Raw genomic sequence first — 15168 nt, 5'->3', positions numbered from 1 at the left:
CAGAGCCTTCAAGTTATCGACCAATTAGTTTGCTTCCTTCTTTAAGTAAACTATTTGAGAGAGTTATTTTGAAAAGAATGATGATTCACATTAATCAGAATTTTTTTTTGCCTGATGAACAATTTGGTTTTCGTCATGGACATTCTACTACACATCAACTTTTGAGTGTAACTAATATGATTAACGCTAGCAAATCTGAAGGTTATTCAACTGGTGTTGCTCTTCTAGATATTGAAAAAGCATTTGACAATGTTTGGCACAAAGGTTTAGTAGCTAAATTAGCTCGATTTGGTTTTCCTGTATATCTCACCAAAATTAATCAAAATTATTTGACTAGCCGAACCTTACAAGTAAGCTATCAAAATTCATGCTCTGAAAGGACACCCATTAGAGCTGGTGTCCCGCAGGGTAGTATACTTGGGCCAATTTTATACAATATTTTTACTTCTGATCTTCCTTATGTACCAGAAGGAAAAGGTAGACAATTATTTGCTGATGATAAATACTTTGCTTTCAGCCAATGTTTCGAAAATCGCTCAAGAATGGCAATCAAGATTCGTTTCTGGCTAGAAAATGTCTTCTTTGATCACTGCGATACGCACGTGGTTAAGGTTAAGGTTGAGCGTTTTTCAAAAATTAATACTAACTAGATAGGTACAAAAAAATCAACCGAGCGACATCGTGTGCTTCCTTTGCTAGTCGTAACGTGGTCAATCAGAGGTGATCGTCATACTTGTTGATACATTCGGAGCGTCGATCACTGATTGATTCAAAAACATTTAGCCTTGCATCATAGTCAATCATGTTCGTTATTGATTGACTATCATGAATGTTTCAAAAGGAAAATTTGAAGAATGCCAGCACCGCATGTTGACAAAACCTGTTGCATAGACTTTGCACTTCGTAATTGGTACCTTCTACGCAAAGCGAAACGTAAACAATCATATGATAGCCTCCATGGATCGCTGAAAGCTGATAGGTACATATCATTTGTGATTCCAGGAAGTTGAAAATCATCAAGGAAGGCAATCACTATCGAGACGCTCGAATGCTGATAGTCTGCGGCCTTCCCCGCCATAGCTTGTTTTTTTATATGCTTGGATAGAAGAAAGAAATATTCTACGATTTTTTGCCTCCGAATGGAGTCAAGCATGGTTCACTGAAAAAGAGTGATTTTCGGAACATTGCTTCAGCTAAAGGTCGAAATTTACGGGTGGTACGCAGTAGATTGCAACAAAATTTAAATTCCTTTTTGAATTACTTGAAAATGTGGAAAATTTCTCCTAACGCTTCCAAAACTCAACTTATTTTATTTCCCCATAAGCCAAGAGCAAATTTTTTAAAACCTAATGAAAATCATTCCATAACTTTTTATGGGGTTTCATTAGAATGGTCTGATCACGTGAAGTACTTGGGACTCACACTTGATCGGAATCTTACTTTCAAAAATCACATTGAAGATATTCAATCTAAATGTAATAAATACACTAAATCTCTTTATTCTCTCATCAACAGGGAATCCAAGTTGTGTCTGCGAAATAAGATTCTGATCTACAAACAGGTGTTCCGACCAGCGATAATGTATGCAGTTCCGACAAGGAAAAAAGCCATCCAGAGGATTCAGAACAAGGTTCTGAAAATGGTTTTGCGGCTTTCACCTTGGCACAGCACCGAAGAACTTCATCGGATTGCGGGCATTGAATCGATCGAATAGATGGTCAACAAAATTATCTCCAATTTCAGAGGCAAATCGATGCAGTCTTCCATCGCAGAGATTCGTTCTCTTTATAATTAGTTTAATTTTAGGATAGTTTTTAGTTTTAAGTTTAAAATATTTTTGACACTACAGGATTTTCTCCTACATAAAATTGTTTGATTGCGCTCAGCAAATTTAAGTCGAATAAATAAAGTTTACTGATTAGTAAACTAGAGGGCTCTGAAAGTTCATTATTGAACTGAACACCTAATTAAATGTAATAATGTAACATAAATGTAATGATGAATTGATACAAATAAAGATATATTTGATACGGTCAAAATTTGGCCAAGGGAAAACGCGTGTAAATCGGTAAAATCGTTTATTTAAAATATTAAATTAAATTTGTTTTTCAAGTTTAATTAGTATAAAATTCAGGAAAAATATTCAGTTAGGCTTCTGCTTTTCCAAATCCGAATTGCCGGGCCTTACGCTTAACCCCTGCCATCAGATTTTGTACAGCCACCTTGTCCACCTTCTTCGCCGCAGAAAGTCAGTTTGCCTTGAACTGCTGCTCGTCCTTAGCAGTTTTTTTGGTCTTCTTTAGGTTTCGCTTGACAATAGCCCAGTATTTATCAATTGAGCGGAGCTCTGGCATGTTGGGAGGGTTCTTGTCCTTGGGAACCACCTGCAGGTTGTTGGCGGCGTACCACTCCATGGCCTTTTTACCGTAATGGCAAGATGCCAAATCCGGCCAAAACAGTACGAAACAACCGTGTTTCTTCAGGAAAGGCAGCAGACGTTTATTCAAACACTCTTTCACGTAAATTTCTTGGTTGACAGTCCCGGAAACTATGAAAATGCTGCTTTTCAAGCCACAGGTACAGATGGCTTGCCAAACCAGATATTTCTTCGCGAACTTTGACAGTTTCATGTGCTTGAAAATATCTGCTACCTTTCCCCTTCCTTTTGCCGTATAAAACTCCTGTCCGGGAAGCTGCTTGTAGTCGGCTTTGACGTAGGTTTCGTCGTCCATTACCACGCAGTCAAACTTCGTCAGCATCGTCGTGTACAGCCTCCGGGATCGCGCTTTGGCCGTCGTACTTTGTTTATCATCGCGATTTGGAGCCACTACCTTCTTGTAAGTCGATAGTCCGGCTCGTTTTTTGGTGGGTTTCCCTTGAAACTACCGGAAACTCTCTATGTCGTCTCAGCGGCTTCCGGTTTTCGATTTCTCCCCGATCCAGACTTCCTGGCTGTCGAAAAACGTTCCCCAAACACTTTAATTACATTTGTTACGGTTGATTTGGCAACTTTTAGCGATCTTGCCAGCTTTGTGTGCGAGTAGCTCGGATTTTGGCGATGCGCGAGTGAAATTTTGATACGCTGCTCTTCTTCCTTGGACGGCATTTTGACAACTGAAGAGTGAATTCCAAAATCAAAATAGAAGTAACATTCTACACACACATACACCTTCAAAATGAGTGGTGTTTAGGTTTTTTAAAAGCAAAATTGAAAGAAATACGTCAAGTTGATATTGACCAAATTTTGACCGTATCACCCTTTAATTCTGAATTGAAGCGAGTGAGATTTTCTATATTTAATTCTTCCTATACTATAATTAGTACACTGCGGTTCGTTAAATTATTCAAAAATGCAAATATACTATTATGGAAAAGTAACCATAACTTCTTCAATTTTCAACCGATTTTGATAAATAACTACTTAAAATCTTTGTTTTGGATGGACATTTAAGGCCAATAGAAAATCCATCCATCCAAACATCCGCTAAAACAAAATTTTCTCTAAAAAAAATGCGATTTTAATAATTTTTTTCTACCATAAAGTTACGAAAATCAACAATACTGTTGATTATACACAAAAATGAAGTTTAATGATCGATAGAAAATTTATTCACCTTTAATATGCAAAAAAAACTCAAACACTGTTCTACTGAGAATGTTTTGAATTTCATTTTCGGATTCCTCGCCCAATTTCACATTAAAAATGACCTTCAGTTCCAAAGTTCAAAAATGCTGTAGACTAGTGTTATTTATGTAACAAGTTATAAGTAAACAATTGTTTCAGCAGGAGTCCCACATTTATCCGATGAAGCTTTTACACCAATACATGAAAGTTCATGGACAACAGGTATTTTGCCTGGGCGACAAATAAAGCTTAAATTAAGAAATTGCATGTCTGCTAACATACATATCTTTTGAGCCGAAAGAAATAGGATCAGAGCAGAGGTATGATAAACAAGAATTATTATCAGATTTCTTCGTTAGATCTTGATTTATTTTGCTGGTATCTGGATTATGGTGACCGAGGACAGGACAGAGAGTGGCAAAAGTAGTCAAATTTATGTCTGGCCCGGGAAAACTTCGGCTGGCTCCGTCAGGCATCGGGGAAACATCAGATATACCTATGGGAATACTTCACAGAGGACATGTCCGAAGCCAGTGCCAAAAATTCCATCCAATCCGTATCCTCACATTGTTGTCGACATTCTTGATTGAAGTTCACATACACCCGACAACATTATTCAATAAAGAAAAATGAGAAAATACGGAATGGCCCTATTTCCAGGAGCAAGAATTATATAACACTTCTGCAATAGATAGATACCGAGCATTCGACGATTTGGTGGAGCGAAGAGAGAAATCCCATTTGGACATACCTTTGAACTTTTGCTGCACACGTGTCAATCCCTTGCCTTACCGAGATCTGTGAAGCGTCCTACCTATAACGGATGGAATTTTGTGACCTGTCAGGAAGAAAAACGCCAACAAATATCGGCAGCAAACGTCTTGAGGCGCCATGTCCTCAGATCGAGCGGTGAATCGGAGAAAGCCCTGCGTCTCATTCATTCCTAGCTTCCACATAGGACAACACCTTTCGCAATGAACACACCATCCATATGTAGGGCGGAAATATTTCTTTGCACCATCCAGTACCTTACTAGAGTTTACCTTTCACATTCTGTTAAAGATGAAATGGTTTCCAGGAATTTACTCCAGTCGTCAGACCATCGTTGGATTCAAATGAAAGAAAACTTTTATCAAAGAAAATATTGTTTCTTGTTTTTTTTTTTGTTTGAGAGACTAACCAAGGAAGTTGACCCTTGACGAAAATTCAGGAGACGAAAACTTTGTATAAACTTTTCAACTTTGATTCATTCCACATACCTCAAGGTGCTTGGGAAATATTTGCGAGAAGTTTCCATATCCTAGTTTAACGAAAGACTTGTAGCACATTGAAAATCAGAGCTAGCATGTCTTTGTTTCCATCAAACATTATAATTTCATTTTGAAAAACACAACTTTCTGGAAAATGTTGTGCAGTAATAAGCCTACATTACTGATAGAGGTCAATGCCAAGCATAAGCTCCATAATTCATTTCCATATAAATGGGTGAATTTCTTTTGAAACCAGTATGCCTATAATGAAGAACCGATACCGGGAAATGGCATAATGTTAACTTATCGCATTATTAATCATGAAAGGCGATTCAATTAGCGTATGCAGATTCGCAAAAGTAAATTAGGTATGGACTTACTAATTAGCGGAAACGATTCATCTTAAGCACCAGGAAGCATTGATCTCCCTTCCCATGAGTGGACGCCTATTTCAATGAGACTTTCAAAATTGAAGCAGCAACGCTTCAAGAGATGAAAATTTATTGCGAAGTTGTAGAGTTTGAAAAAAACAGACTGTATTTTATTTAAACGAGTTTATTCATGAAAACAATTTAATTAACGACAAAACAGCGAAGAAAATATGATCAAAAATAAAAATTCAAAACTTAATCCAGACACAAATTTAAAGTCAAAATTCGACATAAAATCTCTAAATCAAAATGTTTCTCAAATAAACAAGCAAAAATAACAAAAATTTCATAATCCAGTATGATTAGAAGCAAGCAAGCAGACAGAAAAGCGAGCAGACAGAAAAGCAAGCAGACAGAAAAGCGAAAAAAATTCTTAAAAGGATGTTTCAAAGTCGGAATTGATATTCATTATTGAAAATAAAATTATAAACATCTCAAAAATGACAAAAATGAGGATAATTAAAATATGACAGAAATAAAGAAAAAAATGACAAATAAAACCAAAACGACAAAAATAACACTAATGAAAAAAGTAACATGAGCTATAGAAATGACAATGATTACAAAACCGAAAATACGAAATCGGCAAACCGATGAAAGGCAAAAATTATAAATGATTTTCCGTGACACTTTTATAACAAAAGACAATAAATCAAATTTAATAATTTTTTAAATTTTTATTTCTAATAACTTTATGATTTTTGTGATTCTCTTTTTTTTCATCCTTGTCATTTTTTTTTCACTTTATTCAATTCTGTCATTTTTATCACCTGTATTTTTAATTGTCATTTTTATCATTTTTATCATTTCTATCACTTTTATAATTTTTGTCATTTTTATCATGGAAAAAAACACAAATGATAACAATGATCAAAAAACAAAATTTTCAATAATAAAAAAATAGACAAAAAGAGCTAAATAAACAAAAAAAAAGTTACTACAATAAGGCAAATGATTCAAAAAAATCATATTTTCTCATAAATTTCAACGACAAAAATGACAAAAATATCAATAAAAACAATACTTCAAAATCGAACAAAAACAATAAAAAACAATATTTCGAAAATAATAAAAACCACAAAAATGACAAATACATTTTAAAAAAACATCAATGATGGTGGATAAAAATGATAGTGAATAAAAAAATAAAAACAAAAAAAAAACAAAATCGTAAAAAAGACAAAAATAAAAATAATAAAATGAATAACAGAATAAGAAAAAAAATTGACAAAAAAAAAACAGAAAAAAACGACCAAAATAAAGAAAAAGATAAAAATGACAAAATTGATCAAAATTGATTAAAAATGACAAAAAAACACAAAACAGAAAAATCTCAAAAATGATAATTAATATGAAAATGAATATGAAAAATGTAAAAATCGAAAAAAAGGTACAAAATTTTTGACAAATCCAACAAAAACAACGAACATGACAATATATGCTAAATACAATCTTTGTTATTCTTCATTTTTGTCATATTCATCACTTTTGTCATTTCTGTAATGTCGAAAATAACATGAATGACAAACATGGCACAAATGACAAAAATGTTAAAATTTACAGAATAACAGAATGGACAAAAATTGCAAAATTGTCAAAAAGTCAAAAAAATGACTAAATTTAGGCTTTTTGCCTGTCACATTTTTTAAAACAAAAATGCCAAAATGTCAATAAATATTTTTATTTTGCATTTTAGACAATTTTGTACTTTTGTCTTTCTTAAAATTTTGATATCCTTACCATTTTTATCCTTTTTGTCATTTTTGACACTTTGGCATTTTCGTCATTTTCATTGCTTGTTTCAATCTTTTTGATTGTTGTCATTTATGTAAGTTTTGTCCATTTTAAATTATTTTGTTTTTTTGTCAATTTCATTTTTTTTTTCATTTTTGTTATGTTTGTCTTTATTTCATTAGTTGTTTTTTAGTTTTTGGTCATTTGTATTTTTTTTTCATTTTCATACCCCGTTCGATTTCGATTCGACATTCGATTTTGAGTCAAGTGACCTACATATTCTCTACAAACATCATAGCATTGTTTTAATGTTCTTGAATTATGATAAAATATAACAAATTCAATTAAAATTTAAAAAAAATTAAAGTGCTCAAAAATGATGAAAATCATTTTTTTTATATTTTTGACATTTTTGTCTTTATATCATTACTAGCTGACCCGGTAAACTTCGTCTTACCATGTTTAACTTGGCGTCTCGCTTTCGTGAACATGTCCTAGTTTTTTTTACATACCCTTCTTCTCACGCTTAATTCTATCGGAATCAAACCTAAAAATTTAAACTCAATTCTACGGGTCTTTACATAGATTATCAAAACATTACCCTCAATCAATCTTACATGCATCTTACAGGAAAACTTTTAATCTACTTTTCTTTGATTCGGATGCTTTGAATATTGCCGAATGGTGTCAGGTATCAGCTTCCCGTTGAAAATTTGAGTTTTTCAGCACTCAACGTGACCATCAAACTTGGCAAGCCTCATGCAGCATGCTTAAAAAATCCACTCTTTGTAGCTTGTTCCATAAAAACTTTATGTTGATAATATCTATGTTTCATTTATTAAATACCATTTAGTTGATTTCAGAATGGGGGTGCCCAATATTATGCCTAACGCAGTACTTTCAACTCCCGAGTTTCTTCGGAGAGGAGATTTTTTACTAACCATTTTCAAGCAGCTTTTTGTTCACTTTTTTAACCCTTGGAAGCAGTGATAATTAAATAATATCCATATTTTCAACCAATGTCAAAAAAAAGTTCACCGTTTTATTATTAATTTCAGCAAAAAATGCTAATTAAATTCCTTTGAACATTTACCCAATTAATAAAAAAAAAAACAATCGGTTTTGAAAGGAGGAAAAAATATGTTTTATTTTTTTATATTCAACCAAATTCCAGCAATTTTATTTTCATTTTTATACTAATGGACATATCTGCCAGTTTGAACCATTGTTTTTTTTAGATTCTAACTGAAAAGGTTATTTAATTTTTAAAAACCGAAAAGAGCTAATCTGTTTAGGCTACAATGATTCCACGAGTTCATTCGTTTTTTCTGTATGTTTTCATGTAAATATACCTCGAAACCTTTCAAAACATATAAGTGTCTTTCGGCTATCATCACAATTCAACTTTCATATTCTTTCAAAAAGAAATATTTAAGTAAAGGTACATTTGTCCCATTTACTGATGCAAGTGAAAACACATTGCTCTTTTTCAGATGCGTCAGCGTAAAGACTTTGAAATAAATTTAATACTTTTTGTCTGTTTGTCTATTTTATCAACTTTCATTGATATATCTGCAGTTTTTTCCAGAATAAAATAATGCTTGGTACTTCAACTTCGCTGAACACTGTTTTATCATAAGACCTTCATTTACATAGACATTTAATAATTTTGAATATCCGCTTCAGATTTAACATTCAGCATACCTTTTCTGATCATTTTGGAGAAATAATTCTTAAAAGGTATATGTTTCATGACTAAAAGGCGCGTTGCCACCGTTGGTTTCACCGTGTGAAATGACAGGAGTTAATATCATTTTCGACACTTTCAGGTCATAATAAAAACTTATCAAAAAAAAATCTGCTTCTGCTATCAAAAAAATAATGCTTCTGGAATATCAATCACAGAAAAACTTTTCAACAAAAAAGCGGATCTAAAGTCTCTTCTGTAGCCAAAATATGTTAAACATAAACACACTTTCATGTTAAGTACGTACTTGAATACTGTGTAAACAAATAGGAACCTGTAAACAGTTTTTCGGTGAATGATTTAAAAAAAAAGTTGAGTTTATTTAGTCAGATTGTTTAATTGGGCTCAACGGTTTATAGATAAGGAAATAATGTGAACATGTATATATGAATAACGTATAAATTTTTTGTAAATGTTGAACGTTTGCACTTGCTTTAGTGTATTTTTTTACTGAAAATTCTCTCATTTTTATTGATAACTTTCACTTATGCTTGCAGAAAATCAAAAAGTTCTTTGCATTAGGCCTTAAAATAAACATCAATCCTATATAATCCTTTTTAAAGGACAGACTCTTGTTCAGTTCATATGTCTGTTCATCTTCAATGGATTTTGTTGTAGTTCTGTAAATTTAAAGGGACCCGAAACATTTTCAGTTAGACACATTTGTACATGTTCGAAAAATGTTTCTAGGGGTATTGGATTATAAAATTGTATGTAAATCTTCTCACTTTCTTTTTTTCAAATGTCCGCAAAAGTCATACCATAATTTTATATGCATCAGTACTAAGTTCATATTTTTCAGACAACAATTTCTGCTGAACTTAAAATAGTTTTTTTTTTAATCGTTGAAATGGTATTGATTTGATTGGCAAAATATCAAACTGGGCGTCATTCATTACTATGTGCTGTACAAATGATCTAGGAATCAAGAAGAAAAAAACACATCTAGGCTTCATATCGCTACCACATGCATTGAAATTATGCTTGGTTTAGAAATGCGCGCCCAAATATTTCAACTAATCAGTATGCTATGCCATCGTTACCATCCTCTCTCGACGTTTGTTTGCGACGCCTTGGACGACCATGGAGACGAAAAACAAATCGCCCGGCGCCCGAAGTAAAGAAAATCTCCAAAAATGGATGTCATGACTTTAATTTCATTCAAAAACTACAAATTTAATTATTACGGACAATTTATGCGACTTTCTGTTAATTTTATTCGATATAAACCGATTCGCATACCTACAGAATATTCTAAAAATAATTTCATTTCAATCGTTTGGGTAATTTCGGAGGAGTAGTACTACAAACACCGTTACAAGAGAATTTTATATAATAGAAGATTATTAATATTATACTTTTTCCATGTGTTTTGGGTTTTTAGTCGTATTTAATTTTTTTTTCATTATCAAATCCCGTTCGATTTTGGCAACATTCATTTTTGGCAACATTCGGTTTTGGCACAAGTGACCTACATAATTTTTACAAACACCATAATATTTTTTAAACGTTCTTCAATGTTCATAAAATATAACAACAATAAAAAAAATGGTAATAAATACCAAGAACTCAAAAATAATGATAATCGAAAAATATCATAGACGAAAAAAAACAGAAAAATAATATCCAAAAAAGATGTGAGATGACAAAAATTACAAGAATGATAAACATAACGAACTATCTAAATATAGCAAAATATGTTCTTATGTGTCTTATATATAATAAAAAATGTCTTATATATAATTAAGAAAAATATCCAAAAATGTCAAAAAATATCAAAAATTGATGAAAAAATGACGTTTATAACAATGGTATATTTTTAAAACAAATTGCAAAAAAAAATTGAAGAAAACTCGTTCGAAAACTCGTTCGAAACTCGATCGAGCATAAAGTTTTCAAGCGTGTTACTCATAGTTGGTCGGCACCTCCCAAACAACAAGAGCTGGGAGAAATCAACAAATTTCCCTGATTTTTGAAAATATGCCTTATTTTGCCTGATTTTTGCGAATGTGAAAAAAAATGGGTAGTAAGGAACTGGATTAGGTACCATTGCTGAAGTTAAAAATTGAAAATGTGGCTGAATCAAAGCAATCGAAAGATTCTCTTTAATTCTTATTTTAAAAAGGGAATTAAAGGGAATCTTTCGATTGCTTTGATTCAGTAGAATTATTAAACCAAGAAAGCTCACAACACATATTAGAGTGAAAATGTGTCCAAAAAAAAAGGTCATCACTTTGCATGAAATTTCCGCTAATTTAACGTAGCCTGATTTTTATTTCACCAGTTTTATGATTTTTGAAAAAAAAATTTGGCAACTCAGTTTTCAGTTCGGCTTTCGATCCGAGTGCAATCCTCTTTCGCTGATCGTGCTCCACTCGTTATCCGAGTTTACACGAGCTGTACGCATGGTTGCCACATGTACAGATTAATCTAGAAAGGTACAGATTTTTTTGGTACAGATTGTATATGTACGTACAGATGACATATTTTTAAAATTTGGTACAGATTTGTACAGATTTTGGCATTTGGTGTAATGTATAGCAGTGCGGCTTTAAATAAACCATGTAAGTGATAATGACTCAATGAAACATTTATAGTTTATAAGAGATATTGGTTTCAGACACTATAAAGGGTCAAAAATATTCGAAATTATATCTATTACAAACAATAGAGTTGTAAAACTGAAAAAAAATGTTTTCAAAGCACTAAGTTTTTATATATCGTTGATACAGATTTTGGTACAGATTTTTGTCAAAAAAAATACAGATGAAAAAGATTTTTTTGCTCGAAAGTACAGATTTGGATGTGGTAACACTAGCTGTAAGTGATTCGGACGGAAAGTGTAAGAGCTTTCGCATCTGAGTGGAAAAAAAAAAAGAATTCTTAAGCGGGCCATACAAATGGCAAGTGCAAATTCGATGATTCCACGATGATTGTTTTAATTTTATGCTCGCCCACACACGATACAAACATATTCACGCAAACACAAACAATTGCTGGCTAAAACAGCAACAAAAAAAACCACCTCAACCCCGGCTGGGACTGAGTAAATGGCTTGGATTTTGTACAAGTAGCACCATACACCATGCCACAGAGGGTGGTTTGTACAAAATATTTCGATCCCGACCGATTTTATTCAAACCGTTTGCGCGCCATGCAAATCGTATTCAAGGCGCCAGAATTTCATCGAATTTCATCGCATTTGCCCACATGTGGTGTAGTCTATGGCCCGCATTAAATCATTACTCATATTTAAAAAAATATAGACAATCAACTAAATGTGCACCAACAAAGAAAAACAACATCAGTGGAAAATGTTAGGAAAATCTGTAGTTATTTTTTAATTTTGTTTAACTGTTGATATCTTTTCTGTTCTCCCAATTTTTCAATAATCAAAATTATTTATTTTAACTAAAAGGTTTTTTAAAATCCCGAAGCTACTTTCAACTGTGTTATTATTTCTCATAATTTACGAATTTCACCTGAATTTGAATTCTGTCTTTATCTTAATGAAATGTTCAATCGATATAATTTCGTTTGTCTATTTCTAAACGTTTTTCTTGGTTTATTATTTGAAAAGGTAAATGAATCTTAACCAAATCCTTAAAATCTGTCTTCTATGCAGACAAAATCTGTGCCAAAAAATAATTAAAAAATAGTACTTTTTAAGATAAATCTTTATTTGTGGCTTCCACGCCAACTGTTGTTTGTTGTTTTGGATTTTTTTTCTCGCAAACATAACTGTCAATGGTGGCGTTCGAAGCAGAGCTGGCTGGTGATTTTGTCAAAAATCTCGACACCGCGAAGAAAAAAAACAAGATTTTTTAGGAGATTGGTAGTTTGGTGGAAATGAAATACAGCTATTATTAGATTGCATAAATGAAGTTGAAATAACGGTGCTGTATACGTCTTAATTTATGCAACAGATGAGATAGAAGAGATAAGAAGTTGGCTGTTCAAATATCACCTGAACCGAAGATTACCATCGGTTGAAGAGGTTAAAGTGTTTTATTACAAATTCAATTATAACTAAGATTTTTTTTCTTCCAAAAATCAGGACAATTCGAGAGTTCTTCAGGACGGCTTCTCAAAAATCAGGACAAATCCTAAAAAATCAGGACACCTCTGGTACCATTGGTTCCGAGAGCAGCTTCTTTTTTCGTGAACGTACGAAACTATGTTAGCTCTCTATTTAATTTCTCCTCAACACAATGCGCAATAGATTTCTTCGGAGAAGGGAATTCACTTCATCAGCGGATGTGAATGCTCTAGCTCACTCTTATGTCTTTACAATATCACTCTTGATTTCAGTGCGATTTATCTCTCCCCGCTCAGCTTGGGGGAGCACGAAAAAATAGCACTCTCTTTCACTGGACAAGCCGATCTGAGGAGTTTTGCCATCCATGGTGTTAATGAAATCGAAAGGTGAGTGTATTTCTTTTAACAGCACGATTTGTTTTCAGAATCAAAAATGAAATGTTGTAAAAATATTAATCTGAATTTGAATAGAAGCGATCATTCTAGTTATGACTGAATAAAGCAATTCAATCATAATTTGGAACTTACATTTAAAAATTGTTTCTTCAAAAATTCACATATTTCTAGTATGAATTCAGCTAGAAAAGACGAAAAAAAATGTCACAGTTTTCCATAGTCTGAGACCATCGACATCAAAACGTATGCTGGCTGGTGGATTAAAATTAATTAATTCCTTAGAATCCCCCCTCAGTGTCTACAGATCTCTTTCAAGCAAGCCAGGAAAGACGTGTTACCAGCAGTTATTTCTACCCTTGGAAGCTCTTCCATCCTTGACTCGGTGAATAAATTTACCCAGATGAAAGATAAGAAAGAAATTTGATGTTTCTTTTTGAGCCACTACTGTCTCGAGCATTTTTCTTTTTTCTTTCTCATTTTTTTAGTTGAAAAAAAAATAAGCGTACGTAACCAAGCCTGGAAGTGACGTTCGTCCGCCTATCAGGAATCAGATTATCCACCGGGTTTGAGTCGGAACGATTTGCTTATTTACCGAGAAAGTGGCTCGATTGCTGGACGGAAATTGACATCGTCTCTGAATTATGTTATCAGATAATGGGGCCTTTTTCACCAAATGGCAAATATTTTTCATCGGAATTGCCGGCGAATGCCGGGGAAAGATTTAGATACCTTCCTTTTCCAACTGGATTATTATCTGGACACTGGAATTGATTACCAAGACAAACAAAACAACAGCGCGCAACATTCCTGGATTCCTTTCCCCATTAGTTGTCCTTTTAAGTAATCCTAATTAAAAAGGGCAAATTAGATCAGTTCGACCAGTGGCATGTTTCATCGCTTTCGAAAGAGGGAAAATTTAAATAATTATTCATCTCTCAACCATTCTGGCTCGAATTCTTCAGGTAGTTCAAGATAAGAAGCGAAAAAAACCGCCCCAATCCAGAAATAACACGAAAAGCTACTCTGTAAATAATTTGCATAATTTCGAAAACCATCTGGGCCAATTTGGCTCATCGCGTTCTGTTGACTTTTGTGAAAGAGTTGTGCGAAAAAGCTAGCTCGTTGATGCTTACCTATACTGACAACAAGAAGCTGACTACCGGTTCCATTTCCCATCTGAATCTTTTGGCCCGGGAGGTCGTCCGGAGGAAAAGAAAAAGTAAGCAAGCCTTAGTCAGTAATTACCGCACCGCCCCGCGTTACCCCTCCCCCTTCCTTTTTCGAGCTCATCATCATCCTGGCATGGCGGGGCAGCGCGTTGAAGGTGGACTAATCTTCATTAATGCATCTCACCGCTCCGCAGATTATGAGTACCTACGCTCGGTATTTTGTCTGTAGCCACTTTTTCGGTTTGCTGAAGTTTATTCAACGATCGGACACCGCAGCACAACTACCCTGTTCAAGATTTAGGGGGGCCATTCGTAGATGATGTCATGAATATCTTGACGTCCATTATTTGGAGCACTTATTTTTCTCCCCCCGAATCTAGCATCAAACTTCTGAATATCAGCCAACCTATGTGACGAATAGAATTTTCATTTTCTGTTTACCCTCCCTATCTAATAAAAGCAATCCACCATCTATGAATGACATTGTAGCTAAACTGGGAAAGATTTGATGGAATAGATGCGACCAGCTGGCTCGAGCAGAAATGATAGGATTAAAACTATAAAGAAAATTTGCGTCGAAAAGTAAGGACTCTGAACACTTCTGCCCCAGTTCTTCTGTGCGTTTTCGGTATCATTCGGAGAATTTTGTTGCGTTACTGGAAGAAGTAATTTAAATTCATGGTTTTTCTGGCAGAAATCTCGTTGAGCATTTAGGGCTATTTAAGGTTTGAAAAAAAAAACCTTCGTAATAATGACTGCTTACCAAGAAGTGTGTAAC

This window comes from Uranotaenia lowii, chromosome 2, assembly GCF_029784155.1.
Source record: "Uranotaenia lowii strain MFRU-FL chromosome 2, ASM2978415v1, whole genome shotgun sequence".
In the NCBI taxonomy this organism is placed as follows: domain Eukaryota; kingdom Metazoa; phylum Arthropoda; class Insecta; order Diptera; family Culicidae; genus Uranotaenia; species Uranotaenia lowii.
This window is presented reverse-complemented; position numbering follows the sequence as displayed.